The sequence below is a fragment of the Equus przewalskii genome, chromosome 15, assembly GCF_037783145.1.
Source record: "Equus przewalskii isolate Varuska chromosome 15, EquPr2, whole genome shotgun sequence".
In the NCBI taxonomy this organism is placed as follows: domain Eukaryota; kingdom Metazoa; phylum Chordata; class Mammalia; order Perissodactyla; family Equidae; genus Equus; species Equus przewalskii.
This window is the reverse complement of record NC_091845.1, coordinates 1974719-1993317: the sequence shown is the minus strand read 5'-3', so window position 1 is coordinate 1993317 and position 18599 is coordinate 1974719. Positions and strand designations below refer to the sequence as shown.

Below are 18599 nucleotides of genomic sequence, written 5' to 3'. Positions count from 1 at the left end.
GCAATTAATTCACTTCTTACTTTATTATTCATAAAAGTAGGATTTAAAACCTTGAAAACAAGGAGTTAACATTTTTCTCATAGCAATAGGAAATATTAATCTAATATATCCTACTTTGTATTGTCTTTTTAAAGAACATTTTTTAGAAGGTTAGGGTATATTCTGGATTAAAGTACCTTAAATATCTCTTATAATAAGCTCTCACGGTACAAATGACAAAAGACTTTTCTTAAAAAATAAAGCATCTTAAAATGCATGGCCTTAAACAGCACCCTTCCATTTGACCTTCTCCCAGAGGATTTCAATTGGTTCTGTCATTACGTACACAGCTCCACTCTTTCCTGCACTTCCTAACAAAAATGGTTACATTCCCAAGAAAGCCCTAAGGAAAAAAGTCAAAATGAAAATCAGCTCGTTTTAAATACCTAGGTTTTCAATAAGGGTATCATTTACTCATAAGGTTTATATAGACTATTTAAATTATTTTAAGTTTTCCAGGAAGTTACTCAACAGAAGAGCCAATTATAGTGTGGTAAAGCTGATAAAATACACAGATAACTGCATGAACAATGGAGTCACTTAAGCAAACAATCTAGTCTGTATTTTTATGTTAAGAAAGAAATTTTCAGATTTCCAAGAAAAACTATCCACTATCTGATCAATTGTCACTTGGCTAGTTTGCCATTATTACATAAGCTGTGTTCATCTAAATTCAACTTATGCACAGTATCTCTGATGACATGCTTTTCAAAGACAAAATATTTCCACAATAAAAATTTTATTTTAACTAAGGCCAATATTCTAAAATCTTTACAACTCAAATCAAATCTCCAGGGTCAGTGTTAACCACAATGTCCAGTAGTTCAGTGTTTTCATCTTTAGTTCCTAAGAGAAGAATACATTTTAGACAATATTTTCAGAGTCCCTCATATGAAAATGTGTACCTACTCCATATAGCAAAGCAAGTTGTCTGAATGTGCAGTATGTCATTGGTGTCATTGGTGAAATGGGAGGAAATGAAGAGAGTAGAAAGAAGCAGTCTTTTGACTCCAAATGCATGAGGAAAGAGTGACCTCAGCACAATGATGCCTCCTTAGTTGGGCCATGTAGCCAGCATAGAGACCTGTCGGGAGGAGCTAGGATATTCCAGGCTATTAAAGATAAGAGAAGAATAGGGCTGAGCATTATTACAGCACTGAGGCATAATTAGGCACCTCGCCAAAGTAAAAATAATAACAATTACTGTAACTATCATTTATTGAGCACTTATATGCCAGGCACAGTATTCATCATTTGACATAATACTCTCTCTTAAGCTTCACAACTGCATGAGATGATAATATATTGTTATCATCCTCATTTTATGAATGAAGAAAACCGACTCGGAGAAGTTAACCAATTTGCTCAAAATCACATAGTGTAACAACAACGGGGAATACCCCCAGAAAAGCTATCAGACATAAGGAGGAAAAAAGCCTGTTCTTAAAGGGCTCATGCATAAATTCACCCATTTCAGAAATCAACCTAAAATCGCCAGAAAGAAAGGTGCACAGTCCTTTGGTGAAAAGAGACTCAGTTGATAGGCTCTGGGTGCATCTTGGTGAGAGGTGAGACCTCCTCAAGCTGGGACCACCTGCCCAGGGAGGGAGACTTTGGTGGCAGCCATTATTGTGACCTAGTACAGGTTTGCTGACACAGATGCTGGAGTTGCCTTTGGAGTTCTTCCCCAGGCCTATTAGTCCAGGGGTCTGCCCCAACCACTAGAACACGGATTTAATCCAGCTCAGCCAAGGCACGCAGCCCACCCTAGGGACTGGGCCCACCCAACAGAAAGCCCTTGGGCAACTTGTGGGCTTGCATAGGCGACGTTCCTGGAAGCTCTGCAGCCAGGGGAGCAGGTCTGCCTCTGTGAGGCAGGGCATGCACAAGTGGTGGGCCTGCACTGGTGGAGTGTCTGGGGCCTCTGCAGTGGGGTGACTGACTCTGCTTCAGTAGGTCAGGGTGTGTGCACAGTTCAGGGCTGTGCTTCAGGGGTGTGTGGCTCTAGGTGATGTGGCTTTAAGCTGTAGCAGACTTGTGCTTCTCAAACAGCCACATGGGGGATTGGCCCCACCTTCCAAAGCCTGAAACAATTGGGTGCTCCTGTGCCTGGGGCTGACCCCACTTAGCAGCACTCCTGAGAGAGCTGACAACAGCCTTGCAAGCTGGAGGCCTACAACTATTGTAAGCTCCTGAGCCTAACAACCAGCCATGCTGGGGCCTACTCACTTAGCAAAAAAACTGCAACAGGAAAGTGCTATTATACCTTGCAGCCAACTGTGCTGGGGCTCCCCACACCTGATAAAGTTACTAAGGGGACCATAGCAGCCACACATAGCTGAGCATTACAACCAGCTGGCCAGGGGGACAGCCTAGCCTCCGTAGGCACATGCAGCAAGAGCAACCCTGCCACATCAGAAGGACACATGCAGCCCACACATGGTCACTCCTGGGACATTTTGAACTGGTGACAATGAGGAAGCAAACTGCTGGGCCTCATAAGGCATCTCTTACATAAGCCACATCTCCAAGATCAGGAAGACATAGCTGATCTACCTAATACATAGATATAAGCACAGAGAAAGAGGCAAAATAAGGATACAAAGGAATATGTTCCAAATAAGAGAACAGGACAAATCCTCAGAAAAAGAACTAAATAAAACAGAGATAAACAATCTGACAAAGAGTACAAACTAATAGTCATAAGGATGCTCACTGATCTTGGGAGAAGAATGGATGAAATCAGTGAGAATCTCAACAAAGAATTGGAAAATATAAAAAGAACCAATCAGAAATGAAGAATACAATAGTGGAAATGAAAAATTCACTAGAGGGATTCAATAGAAGAGTAGATGATACAGAAGAATGGATCAGAGAGCTGGATGAGAGACTAGAGGAAGTCACCCAAACTGAACAGTGAAAAAAAAAGAATTAAAAAGAATGAGGACAGTCTGAGGGACCTCTGGGACAACATCAGGAGCACTAACACTGATGCTATAGGTGTCCCAGAAGGAGAAGAGAGAGACAAAGAGGCATAGAACCTATTTGAAGAAATAATAGCTGAAAACTTTCCTAACCTAAGGAAGGAAACAGACATCCAAGCAGAGGAGCACAGAGAGTACCAAAAAAGATAAACCCAAAGATGCCCAAAGGGAGTGGCATGATATATTTAAAGTGTTGAAAGGAAAAAAAAACCCTACAGCCAAGAATACTCTATCCAGCAAGGTTATCATTCAGAATGGATGGAGAGATAAAGAGTTTCCCAGACAAGCAAACACTAAAGGAGTTTATCACTAAGAAACCAGCCTTACAAGAAATGCTAAAGGGACTTATTTAAGTGGGAAAGAAAAGACCACAAACAAGAATGAGAAAATTACCAAGCAAAAACAAAAACAAAACCCAAAAATCACTGGTAAAGGCAAATATATAGTAAAGGTAGCAGATCAACCACCTATGAAGCTAATATGTAGGTCAAAAGACAAAAGTACTAAAATTATCTATTTCCATGATAAGAGGGTAATGGCTACACATGCACGAAAAAGAGGTTAGATATGATATCAAAAACATAAAATGTGAGAGGAGGGGAGTATAAGAGTAGAACTTTTAGTAAGAGGTCAAACCTAGGAGACCATCAACTTAATATAGATTGATATATAGGGTAGGCTATTATATATGAACCTCATGGTCATCACAAACCAGAAACCTATAATAAATACACAAAAATTAAGAGAAAGGAACCCAGACATAATACTAAAGAAAGCCATCAAACCACAAGGGAAGAGAGCAAGAGAAGAAGAAAGGAATAAAGAACTACTACAACACTTAGAAAAAAAGTAACAAAATGGCAATAAGTACATCTTTTCAATAGCTATTTTAAATGTCAATGGAACAAAAACTCCAATAAAAAGGCATAGGGTACCTGATGGATAAAAATAGAAGACCCATATATATGCTGCATACAGGAGACACACTTCAGACCTAAAGACACTCACAAACTGAAAGTGAAGGGATGGAAAAAGATACTCCATGCAAATAGCAATGAAAAGAAAGTGGGGGTAGCAATACATATATCAGACAAAATAGACTTTAAAACAAAAACTGTGACAAGAGACAAAGAGGGGCACAATATAATGATAAAGGGAACAATCCAACAAGAGGATATAACACTTGTAAATATCTGTGCACCCAACATAGGAGCACCTAGTTATATAAAGTAATTATTAACAGACATAAAAGGAGAAATAGACAGCAACACAATAATCGTAGGGGACTTTAACACTCCACTTACACCAATGGACAGACCATCCAAACCAAAGATTGATAAGGAAACATTGGCCTTAAATGACACATTACACCAGGTGGACATAGTAGATACATACAGAACATTTCATCCAAAAACTGCAGAATACATATTCTTTTCAAATGTACATGGAATATTCTCCAGGATTGATCACATATTAGGCCACAAAACTAGTCTCAATAAATTTAAGAAGATTGAAATAATACCAAGTATCTTTTCTGACCACAAGGGTATGAAACTAGAAATCAACTATAGGAAAAAAATTGGAAAAGCCACAAATATGTGGAAAATAAAATACTACTGAACAATGACTGCGTCAATGAATAAATCAAAGGAGAAATCAAAAAATACCTGGAGACAAATGAAAATGAAAATATGACATGCCAAAATTTATGGGATACAGCAAAAGTGGTTCTAAGAGGGAATTTTATAGCAATACAGGCCTACCTCAACAAACAAGAAAAATCCCAAATAAACAATCTAACAGTGCACCTAAAGGAACTGGAAAAAGAAGAACAAATACAGGGTTGGCCCCATTGCGTTGTGGTTAAGCTCGGCATGCTCTGCTTTGTCAACCTGTGGTTTGCAGGTTCAGATACTGGGAGCAGACCTACACCATTCATCAAGCCATGCTGTGGTGGCAACTCACATATAAAATAGAGGAAGACTGGCACAGGTGTTACCTCAGGGCCAATCTTCCTCAAGCAACAAACAAAGGCCAAAATCAGCAGAAGGAAGGAAATAATAAAAATCAGAGTGCAAATAAGTGAAATAGAGACTAAAAAAACAACAGAAAAAAAAATCAATGAAACCAACAGCTGGTTCTTTGAAAGATAAACAAAATTGACAAACCTTTAGCTAGAATGACCAAGAAAAAAAGAGAGAAGTCTCAAATAAATAAAATCAGAAAGGAAAGAGGAGAAATTACAACAGACACCTCGTAAATGCAAAAGATTATAAAAGAATACTATGAAAAGCTATATGCCAACAAATTGGATAATCTAGGAGAAACGGATAAATTTTTAGAATCATACAACCTTCCAAAACTGAATCAAGAAGAAATAGAGAATTTGAATAGATCACCAGTAAGGAGATTGAACTAGTAATCAAAAACCTCAAAGAATAAAATTCCAACCTGTACAATGAAAACTGTAAGACATTCCTGAAAGAAATCAATGATGACATAAAGAAATGGAAAGATACTCCATGCACATGGATTGGAAGAATAAACATAGTTAAAATGTCCATACTACCCAAAGCAATCTACAGATTCAGTGCAATCCCAACCAGAATCCCAATAACATTCTTCACAGAAATAGAACAAAGAATCCTAAAATTCATATGGGGCAACCAAAGACCCTGAATAGCTAAAGCATCCTGAGAGAAAAGAACAAAGCTGGAGGCATCACAATCCCTGACTTCAAAATATACTACAAACTATAGTAATCAAAAGAGCACAGTACTGGTACAGAAGCAGACACAGATCAATGGAACAGAATGAAAGCCCAGAAATAAACCACACATCTACAGATAGATAACCTTCAACAAAGCAGCCAAGAACATACAATGGAGAAAGGAAAGTCTCTTCAATAAATGGTGTTGGGAAAACTGGACAGCCACATGCAAAAGAATGAAAGTAGACCGTTATCTTTTGCCATACACAAAAATAAACTCAAAATGACTCAAAGACTTGAAGGTAAGACAAGAAACCATGAAACTTCTAGAAGAGTACATAGGCTGTACACTCTTTGACATCAGTCTTAACTGCATATTTTCAAGTACCATGTCTGACTGGGCAAGGGAAACAATAGAAAAAATAAGCAAATGGGACTACATCAAACTAAAAAGCTTCTCCACAGCAAAGGAAACTAGGATCTAAACAAAAAGACAACCCAGCAACTGGGAGAAAATATTTGCTACTCATATATGCAACAAGGGGTTAATCTCCAAAATATATGAAGAACTCATACATCTCAACAACAAAAAACCTAACAACCCAATCAAAAAATGGGCAGAGGATGTGAACAGACATTTCTCCAAAGAAGACACACGGATGGCCAACAGGCATATGAAAAGATGTTCAACATCAATAATCATCAGGAAAATCCAAATCAAAACTACAATGAGGTATCACCTCACACCCATCAGAATGGCTATAATTAACAAGACAGGAAATAACAAGCATTGGAGAGAATCTGGAGAAAAGGGAACTCTCATACTCTACTGGTGCAGCCACTATGGAAAACAATATGGAGATTCCTTAAAAAATTAAGAACAGAGCTACCATATGATCCAGCTATTCCACTGCTGGGTATTTATCCAAAGAATATGAAAACACAAATGCATAAAGATACATGCACCCCTATGCTCATCACAGCATTATGCACAATAACCAAGATTTGGAAGTGACCTAGGTGCCCTTCAAGGGACGAATGCATAAAGAATATATGGCATATATACACAATGGAATACTACTTGACCATAAAGAAGGATGAAACCTGGCCATTTGTAACAACATGGATGGACCTCGAGGGTATTATGCTAAGTGAAATAAGTCGGAAGGAGGAAGTCAAATACCGTATGATCTCACTCATAAATAGCAGATAAACACAACAAAAAACAACACATAGAGACAGAGATTGGACTGGTGGTCACCAGAGGGGAAGCAGGGAGGCAGGAGAGCGAAAGGGGTGATTAGGCACATGTGTATGGTGATGGATGGTAATTAGTCTTTGGGTGGTGGACATGATGTAATCTACACAGAAATCCAAATATAAGGATGTACACTTGAAATTTATGTTATAAATCAATGTTACCATAATAAAAAACAATCACATAGTGCTATTAAGTTGAATAGGATCTGTCTGTAGAAGGACCTTACCATTATTTGAGGTAAAGAAGATGCTGGGGAAATCTTTGTAAAGATTTAACTCAGAAGATTTATAAAAATATAATAACATAAAGGCAAGGGCCATTAATCAAATGAGCTACATTATCCCTCATGCCTAAATCTCTCCCCATGGTAGTCAGATACTTAGGGCTTTTAAGGCCCCTAGTGCTCCAGTTAACCTGTTACAGTAACCTCTCATTTAAAAGGAAGCCAGACTTCAAACCACATTCCAGAACACAAATGCAAACCCTGAACAAAAGTGCAAAAAAGTAACAGTGCTGTGACAGAGACCTTGAATTTTATTCTGAAAAACTGGAGACATTGTTAAAGACACATGGCCTAATGACATAACTAAATGTACAATCTGTATGAACGCACAATTGTCTGCATGCGCAATCTTGTATGTACAACTGTATGAACAATATGCATGTACAACTGTTGGTGGAATCTTGTATGTATAATATGGGGATGGCAATGAGAAGTGAAGAAATGATAACTGAGCAGTGGGAAGGAAAGGAAGAACCATCAAAACACAGCAATTGGTGGCCTTCTAATTCAGGGCCAATAGTCTTACATAATTCAACAGCCAATGTATAGCACTCAAATATAGAGGAGCACAATTTTTGATGCTCATAATGATTGAGTTATTTTGAAAAGTTACTTTAACTTTGAAATGGGACAGACTTGTATTTGAATCCTGGGTTTAATCACACTATTTGTGTGATAAAAATAAACAAAGAACTTACCTTTGTAGGATATTATGAGAACTGAGACAGTATGTGTGAAGCACCCAGCATTTAGTAGTTCTCCGACAAATACTATTTTCCCTCAAAGAAATTTTTCATGAGGCAGAGAGGACTGTGATAACTTAAAGTATTTCTTTCTTGTCAAAAATGTTATCATATTTTGGTGTTTAAAGGTGCTGGCATCAATTATTTGGAAAATGTAACTGTATGGATTCTTTCATTTTCCAATCCAAGGAAAACAGTTTTTGCACCACTCAGAACTCAGACAGTCATAGTGGATTATCTGCTTACTTAAAGGTATGTTTTACCCTATAAGTAAAATGATAAACTTTTTGTGGACAGGGGTCTTGTCAATGTAATTATCTAAATAGTGCTGGATAAGTAATAGTAACACAAAAGATTCAAAATTGTAAACACAGTAAAGATGAACCAATAGGAGACTTTAAAAATAGACTTCAGGAAACTTGCAAACAATTTTCTGGGGAACACTCAACAGCAAAAGGAAAGGAAACCTTGTCTTCTCTTTTTTAAAATGGATTCAAACCTGAAATCGGAGTCCCAGAAAAAATAAATTTGAATGGAAAATTGCTGATTTAGAGGGTCTCTAACATGGGCTGAACATTTTCAAAGAGCTTTAGAAAGTAAACAGAGTGGGACACGCACCTGTCAGGGATCTTAATGAGGTTCTCCAGATAACCCCCAGAAGCAGTTGGTCCACGGAAAAGCCTTGGACTAAGAAGACCACTGTCCAAAGCAAGCACCCTGCCTAAAACCGTGAGAACAAGAGTCTACTAAACCCACCGCCACACTTGGTTCTGTGTGGTGTTATTCTTTATTCCCTCAGTCATATTTTTTCTCTTTACTGGATTACTAAGGGACGAGGCCTATTCTAACGTTATAATTTGGTTCTCCCAAACTATTGCTTGTGCTAATTTGAAGTATGGTATGGACATTGTTACACTAACATTACCAATAATGATAAAATACAAAAATTTAAAAAATGTCCTTGTACTGAGATGGGGGGATAAAAATTTTCTTGGGATGTAACAGTGGCTGTTCATCATGAGACCTAAAGACAGTACACTTACAGCTCCAACAAGGCTGATCACATCTCTAATGCAGCTCCGGGGCTCTTTTTTCCTGTGTGGGAATCAGGCTCTTTGATGCCAATCCAGGACCAGGACCAACTGTTCTATCATCTATTAGTTAGACCATTCAAGTGCATGACTCTGATACTCTCAGGGGGCTATGTCTTCTTATAGAGTCTGAAGAGATAAAACCCTTCCTGAGCGGTATAAATGAACACTGGTGGCACAAATTCTTGAGGATAACAATCTCATCCGTATGTGCTGTTCAACTCAGGTGTCCCTCACTTTGGCTGACATAGAAAATAGTAAACTAACCAGTTGAAATTTCTTTGCCCAAATAGTTATGGAAATTAGTATAACCTTGGATTTTTCTATTGCTAACCAAAGAGAGTCTGCGCTATTGCTAACAGTTCATTTTGTACCTGGATTAACACCACAGATGAGGTAGAACAATTTCTATCTACACAAAAAGAAAAGGAAAACTGACTATTAAGGAGGATCCAGGGAGTTTGGGGGACTTCTTTCCATGGTCAGACCTGGAAAAGTCTACATCGGGCCATTAGAATGTCCTCCGATTCCTTCTTTAATACTTTGTTATACTTGTATATTGCACAGCTTGATTTGTTTATCCAGAGTCTTAAATCTACATAGCCACTGTCCTAACAAATTTTCAACAAATGGTTTAAAGAGAAAAACAGCATGAACTCATGCTGATCGACTCACAAACTGAAAATCAGATCCACAAATAAAACCTTGTCTTCAAGAAGAATCAACAACAGCGGAGAACATCTGGACAACCCCTGATGGTCTTTCCTGTTGCTTTGGCTGACAGAAGACTAAAAGGGGAGAGTGAGAATATGTAAAAGTTCTGCACTCCTAGGGAAAGACTAATTGTTCTATAGCCATGGTAACAAATCAACGTCAGAAATGGTTTTCAACCTGGTTAATCAATCAATGGCAATTTGCTTCAGTGAACATGCCTCTGGAACCAGTGAGTCAGATGGAGCCTCACACTCTGAAACCAGCAGCTGAATCACTTCACTGAATCCTCTGCTGAGGTTGGTTTGACACACTCCTGCCTCCATAATGAACACAAACCACACTTCTAAGGTTGACAGCAACCCACTCACACCTTTGTAACAATAATCCAAAATAAACTCCTGCCCATGATCCCATTTAAGATTACCAGTCACCTTTGCTCAATGAGAATCTCTCTACCAGCGAACCATTCCCGCACTTAAGTAAGCAATAAGTTCAGCTTTTTTGATTTCAGATACTGAGTGGTGGTCTCATCCTTTAATGGTAATCAATAACTGACATTTAATTGAGAAACAGATTAAATTAATATTCACTTATGAAGATATTAAAGCATTAAAAAAACTCAACCTAATCTTTCTCTACCATGTTTTAACTTATATTGTTCTTGGTGCTAAGCACATCTTTCTCCTTTTTCTTCATTTGACTAATTCCTACCTATAGAGTGAGTTGGTTGACCTTCCACTATATGCCCATAGGTGTGCACTTAACTGTATGCACAACTGATCTCTGTCTATCTTGTCCTAGTCCATGAGTTCCTTCTGGGCCTAGAGTGTGTCTTTCATTTCTAGGTCCTCAGCACCAGCCCAGAGTCTGACATATCATATGCCCCAATAAGTATTTGTTGAATCAAATTATAGTATGATAAGAAAATACAATATCTTTCCAATGGAAATTATTAGTCTATCTGACACCAATGTTACTCAATTGAATTTTGGCTGTTATTTTAAAAAGGCTTACTTTTCACTAAATTATTTCTTCCCTCAATTCTGAGAGACCAAACTTTGCTCATTTTCATTCATCTAGCTCCCAAGAACTGTTTCCATTCCTAAGTCTCTTGAAGTTTCTTCCTTCCCATTAGCCCTTGCTACCCGCTTCTTCCCACCTGCCTCACTGTAATAATTTTGAATTTCTATACAAAATTTTCTTTCCCTAGTATGTGAGTTTTCCCACATCCCTTTACATCTCTCTTAGCTCAATGGCATGTTTTGTAATTTTAATATTTTTAATTTTATTTTATTGTGGTAAGAACACAACATGAGATATACCCTCTTAACAAAATTCTAAGTGTACAATACAGTATTGTTGACTATAGGTACAATGGTGTACAGTAGCTCTCTAGAACTTATTCACCTTGCTTAACTGAAACTTTATGCCCAACAATTAGCAACTCCTCATTTTCACCTCCCCCAGCCCCTGGTGACCACCATTCCACTCTTTGATTCTATGAATTTGACTATTTTAGATACCTCAGAAAAGTGCAATCAGGTAGTATTTTTCTTTCTGTGACTGGCTTATTTCACTTAGCATAAAATCCTCAAGGTTCATCCATGTTGTTGCATATTACAGAATTTCCTTCTTTTTTTGTTTTTAAAGCTGAATAGTATTCCATGGTATGTATATTGCACATTTTCTTTATCCATTCATCTGTCAATGGACACTTAGGTTGTTTCCACATCTTAGCTATTGTGAATAGTGCTTCAATGAACATGGGAATGCTAACATCTCTTAGAGAGCCTAATTTCAAATTTTTGGATAAATACCCAGAAGTGGGACTGCTGGGTCACATGGTATTTCTATTTTTAATTTTTTGAGGAACCTCTGTGCTATTTTCCACAGTGATTGCACTATTTTGAATTCCCACTAACAGCATGCAAGTGTTCCACTTTCTCCATATCTTTGCCAATACTTATCCATTCAAAACTGTTAAAGACTTAAAGATAAGACCTTAAACTGTAAAATTCCTAGAAGAACTCTTAGGAGCAAAGCTTCATGATATTGGTCTTGGCAATGATTTCATGGATGTGACAGAAAAGCACGCAACAAAAACAAAAAGAAACAAGTGGGACTACATCAAACTAAAAGCTTCTGCACAGCAAAGGAAATAATTAACAGAGTGAAAAGGCAATCTATGGAATGAGAGAAAATATTTGTAAACCGTATATTTGATAAGGGGTTTGTAATTTGAATTTTTATACATATTGCAAATCTTACTATATCAAATTCAGATAACAACAAACAAAATTTAAAAACTACCAAAGTAATGGAAATCACATTACATTCTTACCAAAACCCAATGGGTCAAACTATAAAGCCGATTATTAAACTACAAAAGCAACAGAAATCACATTACATTCTTACCCAAACCCAATGGGTCAAACTATAAAGCCAATTCTTAAATTCTCATGTGGACATTATAGAACCAAAAAACATAGTATCTGAAAATAAGAACTCATAGGATAGGTTAAGAAGTCTGAACACAGTAGAAGACAGTATAAGTGAGCCTGAAGATAGCTCAATAAAAAATATTCAATCTGAAGTATAGAAAGAAAAAAGTATGGAAAAAGAATCCAGATAAGATCATAAGACACACGTGGCACAAGTCTAAAGGTCTAACATACAGCTAATTGGAGTCTCACCAAAGGAAAGAAGGGAAAAAATAAAATAGAAGCAATATTCAAAAAGATAATGGCTGAAAATTTCCCCCAAACTGATAAAATCATCAATCCATAAATTCCAAAATCTCAGTGAGCCCCAAGTAGAATAAAAACAAAGAAATCACACTTAGGCAGATCACAGTGAAACTGCTGAAAATACTGTGAAGAGAAAATTTTAAAGGAAGTCAGAAAAAAAAGACACATTACTTTCAAAGGAACCACAATGAGAATGACATTTTTTTTTAAACAAAAACTATGAAAGCCAGATGCAACAAGACTGACATATTTAAAGTGCTGAAAGAAAAAATATACTTCCAACCTAGAGTTCTATAACCAGCAAAAAATATGCTTCAAAAATGAAGGCAAAATAAAGCCATTTGCAGACAATCAAAAGCCAAGAGAATTCATTACCAGCAGACCAGACCTGCAACACTAGAAATATTAAAGAAAATTCTTTAGACTGAAGATAATTTCTCTTTATGGGAAGGTTGGAAGCCTGCAACATCGGGAAGGAATAAAGAGCACAGGAAATAGCAATTTTGTGAATAAATATAAAAGGTTGTTTAAACAACAAGAGCAACAATAACCATAATATAAGGATATATAAGATATATTACAACAAAAGTGCAGTGGGTAGAGGGGATGAAGTTAAACTGCTGTCAGGTTCTTACATTGTTTGAGAAGTGGCAAAAGTATTAAATTAAAGTAGACTGTAATGTCAAGAATGCATATTGAAATCCATGGGGTAACTACTGAAAAATTACATGAATGTATAATTACAATAATGGAATAAAAATACTCGATTAATTCACAAGAAGGCAGGAAAAGAGGAATAAAGAAACAAAGAACAGATAAGACATATAAAAACAAGTTGCAAGATGGTTAACTTAAATCCAGCTATATTAGTAATTACATGAAATGTACATGGTCTAAAAGCCACTTGAAATATACCTTATAGCTTTGCCTTTCAGATTTAGTCCTTGAACAATCTAGAATACAATGTAATTTTTGCAAATAGTACGAACTAGTGTTATAATTTCATTTTTCCCCCATACAGATACCCAATTGTCCCAGCACTATTTATTGGCAAGTTCAACCTTTCTTTGCTGATCTTCAATACCATGTTTATGATGTCAAATGTCCATATACATGTAGATTTGTTCTGGGGTTTCTGTTCTTTTCCGCTGGAATATTTGCCTATCCCTATGCAAATGTTACACTGCTCTAAGTATTACAGCTTCATAGTATGTATGAATATTTGATACAGAATGCCATCACACCTTATTCTTCTTGAAGCTATCTTAGCCATTACACTTTAACGTTTTAGAATCAGCCTGTCAAGTTAAAAAAAAGTTCAAAGTTTGAGGCTTCCCTGTATTCTGGGAAGAACTGACATATTTATAAGATTGAGCCTTTCTGTCCATGAGTATCATGTATTTTTTTCATACATTTAGATGTTCTTTAATGCCTTCAATAAAGTCTCTTAAAATTTTCTCCAAACAACTGTTCTATCACTTTTGTTAGGTTTATTCATGAATACTTGATATTTTTATGCTATTGTAAATGATATATTCTCCTGAATTTAATTTGCATTTCCCTAATGGCTAATGATGTTGAACACTTTATCATGCATTTATTTGCCATCCTTATATCCTCTTTGAGTAAAGTGTTCATGTATTTTGCCTATCTTTTGTTCTTACTGAGTTTTGAGCATTCTTTATATATTCTGGACAAAAGTTCTTTGCCATATATGTGATTTACAAATATTTTCTCCTAGTATACAGTTTATCTTCATTTTCTTAACAGTATCTTTCACAGAGCAAAAGTTTCTAATTGAGATGAAGCCCAGTATATCAATATTTTCTTTCATAGATTGAGGTTTTGGTGCCATATCTAAGAACTCTTTGCCTAGCTCAAGATCATTTAGATTTTTTTCTATGTTCTCCTTGGAAATGTTACATTCCTATGTTTTACATTTATATCTGTGATCCATTTTGAGTTAATTTTTGCATACGGTGTGAGGTTTAGACTGAAGTGTCTTTTTTTCCATATGTATGACTAATTATTCCAATTTTCTTGATTGTATTTGTGGGATTTTAATTTTTGGAGGTCACTGAGTGATGACATGGAGAGGTCAATGCCACTGAAAGAATTTATTAGTTACAATTCCTGAGAGAAGGGGCCATACCATGGCGCACAGTGCCACATGGGAGAAGTACCAAGGTCAGTCAGAAGGCAGAGGAGCAAAGGGAAAGCATGGGTACGAGTCTTTATTACCATATGGCAGGAAGTTGTTAGGTGGGGACGTCCCCTATTTGGCAGGAAGGGAAACTATAGATGTTGGGAATTGTGGTTGCAAATTTGTAATATGATTTCAAGTGGCCACAAAAGCCAGAATGTAGGAGAGATGTAAACAACTTTGGCAGGTTGGTCCTGTGATCAGTGGATGCTAAATCTTCAATTACAAAAATCTGTAAAAGTTGGTTAGAACACCAATGTCATTTGTTGAAAGACTATCCTTTCTCCGTTGAATTTATTTTGCATCTTTGTCAAAAATCAACTGACCAGACTTCTGTGGGTCCATTTTTTGGACTCTATATTCTGTTCCATTGATTTATATACCTATCTTTGTGCCAGTGACACACTGTCTTGATTATTTTGGCTTGATAGAAAATCTTAAAATCACATAGTGTGATTGAAAATTCTTGAAAATTAATTCTTTTTCAAAATTGTTTTAGCTACTCTAGTTTCTTTGCCTTTCCATATAAATTTTAGATCATATTGTCTATATCTACAAAAAAATTCTGGCACTTTTATTGGTATTGCATTAAATTTATAGATCAATCTGGGGAGAATTGACATTTTTACTATTTGAGTCTTCCAATCCTCTTTGATTTCATCAGCATTTAAAAATTTCAGCATACAGGTCTTGTACATGTTTTGTCAGATTTATATCTAACTATTTCATTTTCTTTGAAGCAACTGTAAACAGTTTAAAAAATTTTTTGTTTTCCATTTGTACTTTGATAATGTATAGAAATAATACTGAATTTTTGTATTCTTTGGCCACACTAAACTCATTTAGTAGTTCTAAGAATTTAAAAAATAGATCCTTTGAGACTTTCTACATAAATGATCATGTAATTTAAAAGCAAGGACTGTTTTATTTCTTCTTTTACAACCTGCCTGACTTTTCTTTCTTTTTCTTTTCTTATTGCATTAAGACTTCCAGTATGATGTTGAGTAGTAGTAGTAAGAGTGGACATCCTTACCTTGTTCCTACAGTTAGGGGGTAAGCATTCAATTTTTCTATGAAGAATAATGTTAACTGTAGCTTTTTCATAGATGCCCTTTATCAGGTTGAGAGGTTGAGGAAGTTCCCTGCTCTTCCTAATTTGCTGAGAGTTTTTAATCATGAATGGATGCTAAATTTCTTCAAATGATTTTTCTGCATCAATTGATGTGATCATGTAGTTTTTCTTCTATAGACTGTTACTATGGTAGATTACATTGATTAATTTCTGAATATTGAACCAACCTTGCACTCCCAGTATAAAAATGCATATTTGGTCATGGTGTGTTATTCTTTTTATATATCGCTGGATTAAACTTGCTAACATTTTGTTGAGGATTTTTGTGTCAATGTTCATGAGGGATATTGGTCTGTAATTTTCTTTTTCTGTACCATCTTTGGTTTCATATCAGGTAATGATATGAGTGTTGGTGAGTGTTCTCTCTTCTTCTATGTTCTGAAAGATGTTGTGGAATTGGTGTTCTTGCTTTCTTAAGTGTTCGATTAAATTTACCAGTGAAATGACGTGGGCCTGGAGATTTATTTTTTGGAATGTTTTAAATGAAGAATTCAACGTATTTAATAGTTTTTGGGTTATCAATTTCACCTTGAGTTGCTTTATGTAGTTTGTGGTTGTCAACGAATTGGTTCATTTCATCTAAATTGTCAAATTTATGCATGGAGAGTTGTTTGTAGCACTGTTTCCTTTAATGTCTTCAGAGACTGTAGTGATATGCCTTTTCTCATTCCTGATATTGGTAGTTTGCGCCTTATTTCTCTTTTTATTTATCACTTTTGCTAGAAGTTTATCAATTGTATGGATTTTTTCAAAGAAACAGCTTTGGTTTAATTGATTTTCTCTTTTTTTTGGCTTTCAATTTCATTGTTTTCATCTCATCTTTTTTCTTTTCTTTCCTTCTACTTTATTTGGGTTTATATGGCTCTTCTTTTTCTAGATTCTTAAGGTGAGTTCTTAGATTATAGATCTGGGAACTTTCTTATTTTTTAATATAAGCACTTAATGCTACAAGTTAACTTCTAAGCACTACACTAGTGACACTCCACAAATTCGACAATTGTGTTTTAATTTTCATTCAACATGTTTTCTATTTTCTCTTGAGACTTTCTCTTTGACCTGTGGCTTATTCAGAAGTGTGTTGTTCAATTTCCAAGTGTTTGGAGACCTTCCTGTTATCTTTATGTTATTGATTTCTAGTTTAATTTCACCATGGTCAGAGAACATTCTTTGTATGATTTCACTTCTTTTAAATTTATTAAGGTTTGTTTCATGACTCAGGATATGTTCTATTTTGGTGACTGTTCCATGTGCATTTAAATGTTCCATGTGCTCTTTTTAAATAAGTTGTCAATAAATGTCAGTTAGATCCAATTGGTTGACAGTGCTGTTCTTCTATACCCTTGCTGGTTTTCTGACTACTGGTTCTGCCTATTATGGAAAGAGGAATGTTGAAATCTTCAACTATAATTGTGGATTTGTCTATTTCACCGTTCAGTTCTATCAGTTCTTCCTTTACATATTTTGAAGATCTGTTGTTAGGTGCATACACATTTGTTATGTCTTCTTGGTAAATCAATAATTTTATTATTATGTAATGTCTTTCTTTATCCCTGGTAATTTTCTTTGCTCTAAAGTCTATTTTGTCTGATATTAATACAGTCACTCTAACTTTCTTTTGGTTAGTGTTTGCGTCATATATCTCTTCCATCCTTTTACTCTGAAACTGCTTGCATCATTATAGTTGTCGGTTTCTTGTAGACAACATATTGTTAGGTTATTCTATTTTTCATTCATTCTGACAATTTCTGTCTTCAAATTGGTATCATTACACCACTTGCATTTAAAGTAATTATTACTATGGCTGGAATAAGGTCTATGATTTTATTGCTTGTGTTCTGTTTATTCCCTTCTGCTCTTTTCTTCTTTTTGGGGGGTTCCTCTTTTTTGTCTACTCTCTTTTGGATTTGAACATTTTCCAGTTTTCCATCTTAATATGTTTACTGTGATTTGACCATATCCCTTTGAATATAGTTTTTCTAGCGGTTGGTCTTGGGATTAAAAAATACATACTTAACGTTTGGTAGTCTACTTGGAATCAATATTTTACCACTGTAATTGCAATGTAGAAACATTACTACCTTATAGGTCCCTTTACCTTCCCCTCTTTATGCTATATAAATACATGTCGCATATTACATCTACATACTTTTTAAAAAATCAGAAATGTAATAATTTTTACTTTCAATCATCAAACATACTCTAAAGAACTCAAAAGGAAAGGATATTCTATTATATTTACCCAGATATTTACCATTTCTATTGGTCGTATTTAATTCCTCATGTTCAAAGTTTCCTTCTGCTATAGTTTTCCTCTGTCTGCAGAACTTTCTTTAGCAATTCTTTTAGAGTAGATCTACTTGCTATGAATTCTCATGCATTTTAGTTTTATTTCATCTTTGAGTGTACTTATTTCACCTCCATGAAAGGTATTTTTATGGGATACATAATTTTATGCTGACAGTTCTTTTAACACTTAAAAAATGTTTTCCTATTGCCTTCTTGTTCCTATGTATTTTTGTGTGTGTGAGGAATATTAGCTCTCAGCTAACATCTGTGCCAATCTTCCTCTACTTTGTATGTGGGATGCCTCCACAGCATGGCTGATGAGTGGAAAAGGTCCACATCCGGATCCAAACCGATGAACCCTGGGCTGCCGAAGTGGAGCACATAGAACTTTAACCATTTGGCCACA

General features: G+C 35.9%; 1 protein-coding gene across 2 annotated transcripts in view; it reads right to left on the bottom strand.

Moving 5' to 3' along the window:
- KBTBD12 (kelch repeat and BTB domain containing 12) overlaps positions 1 to 18599 on the bottom strand; it is a 100596-nt gene that overhangs the window by 40105 nt on the left and 41892 nt on the right. The window lies entirely within an intron of this gene.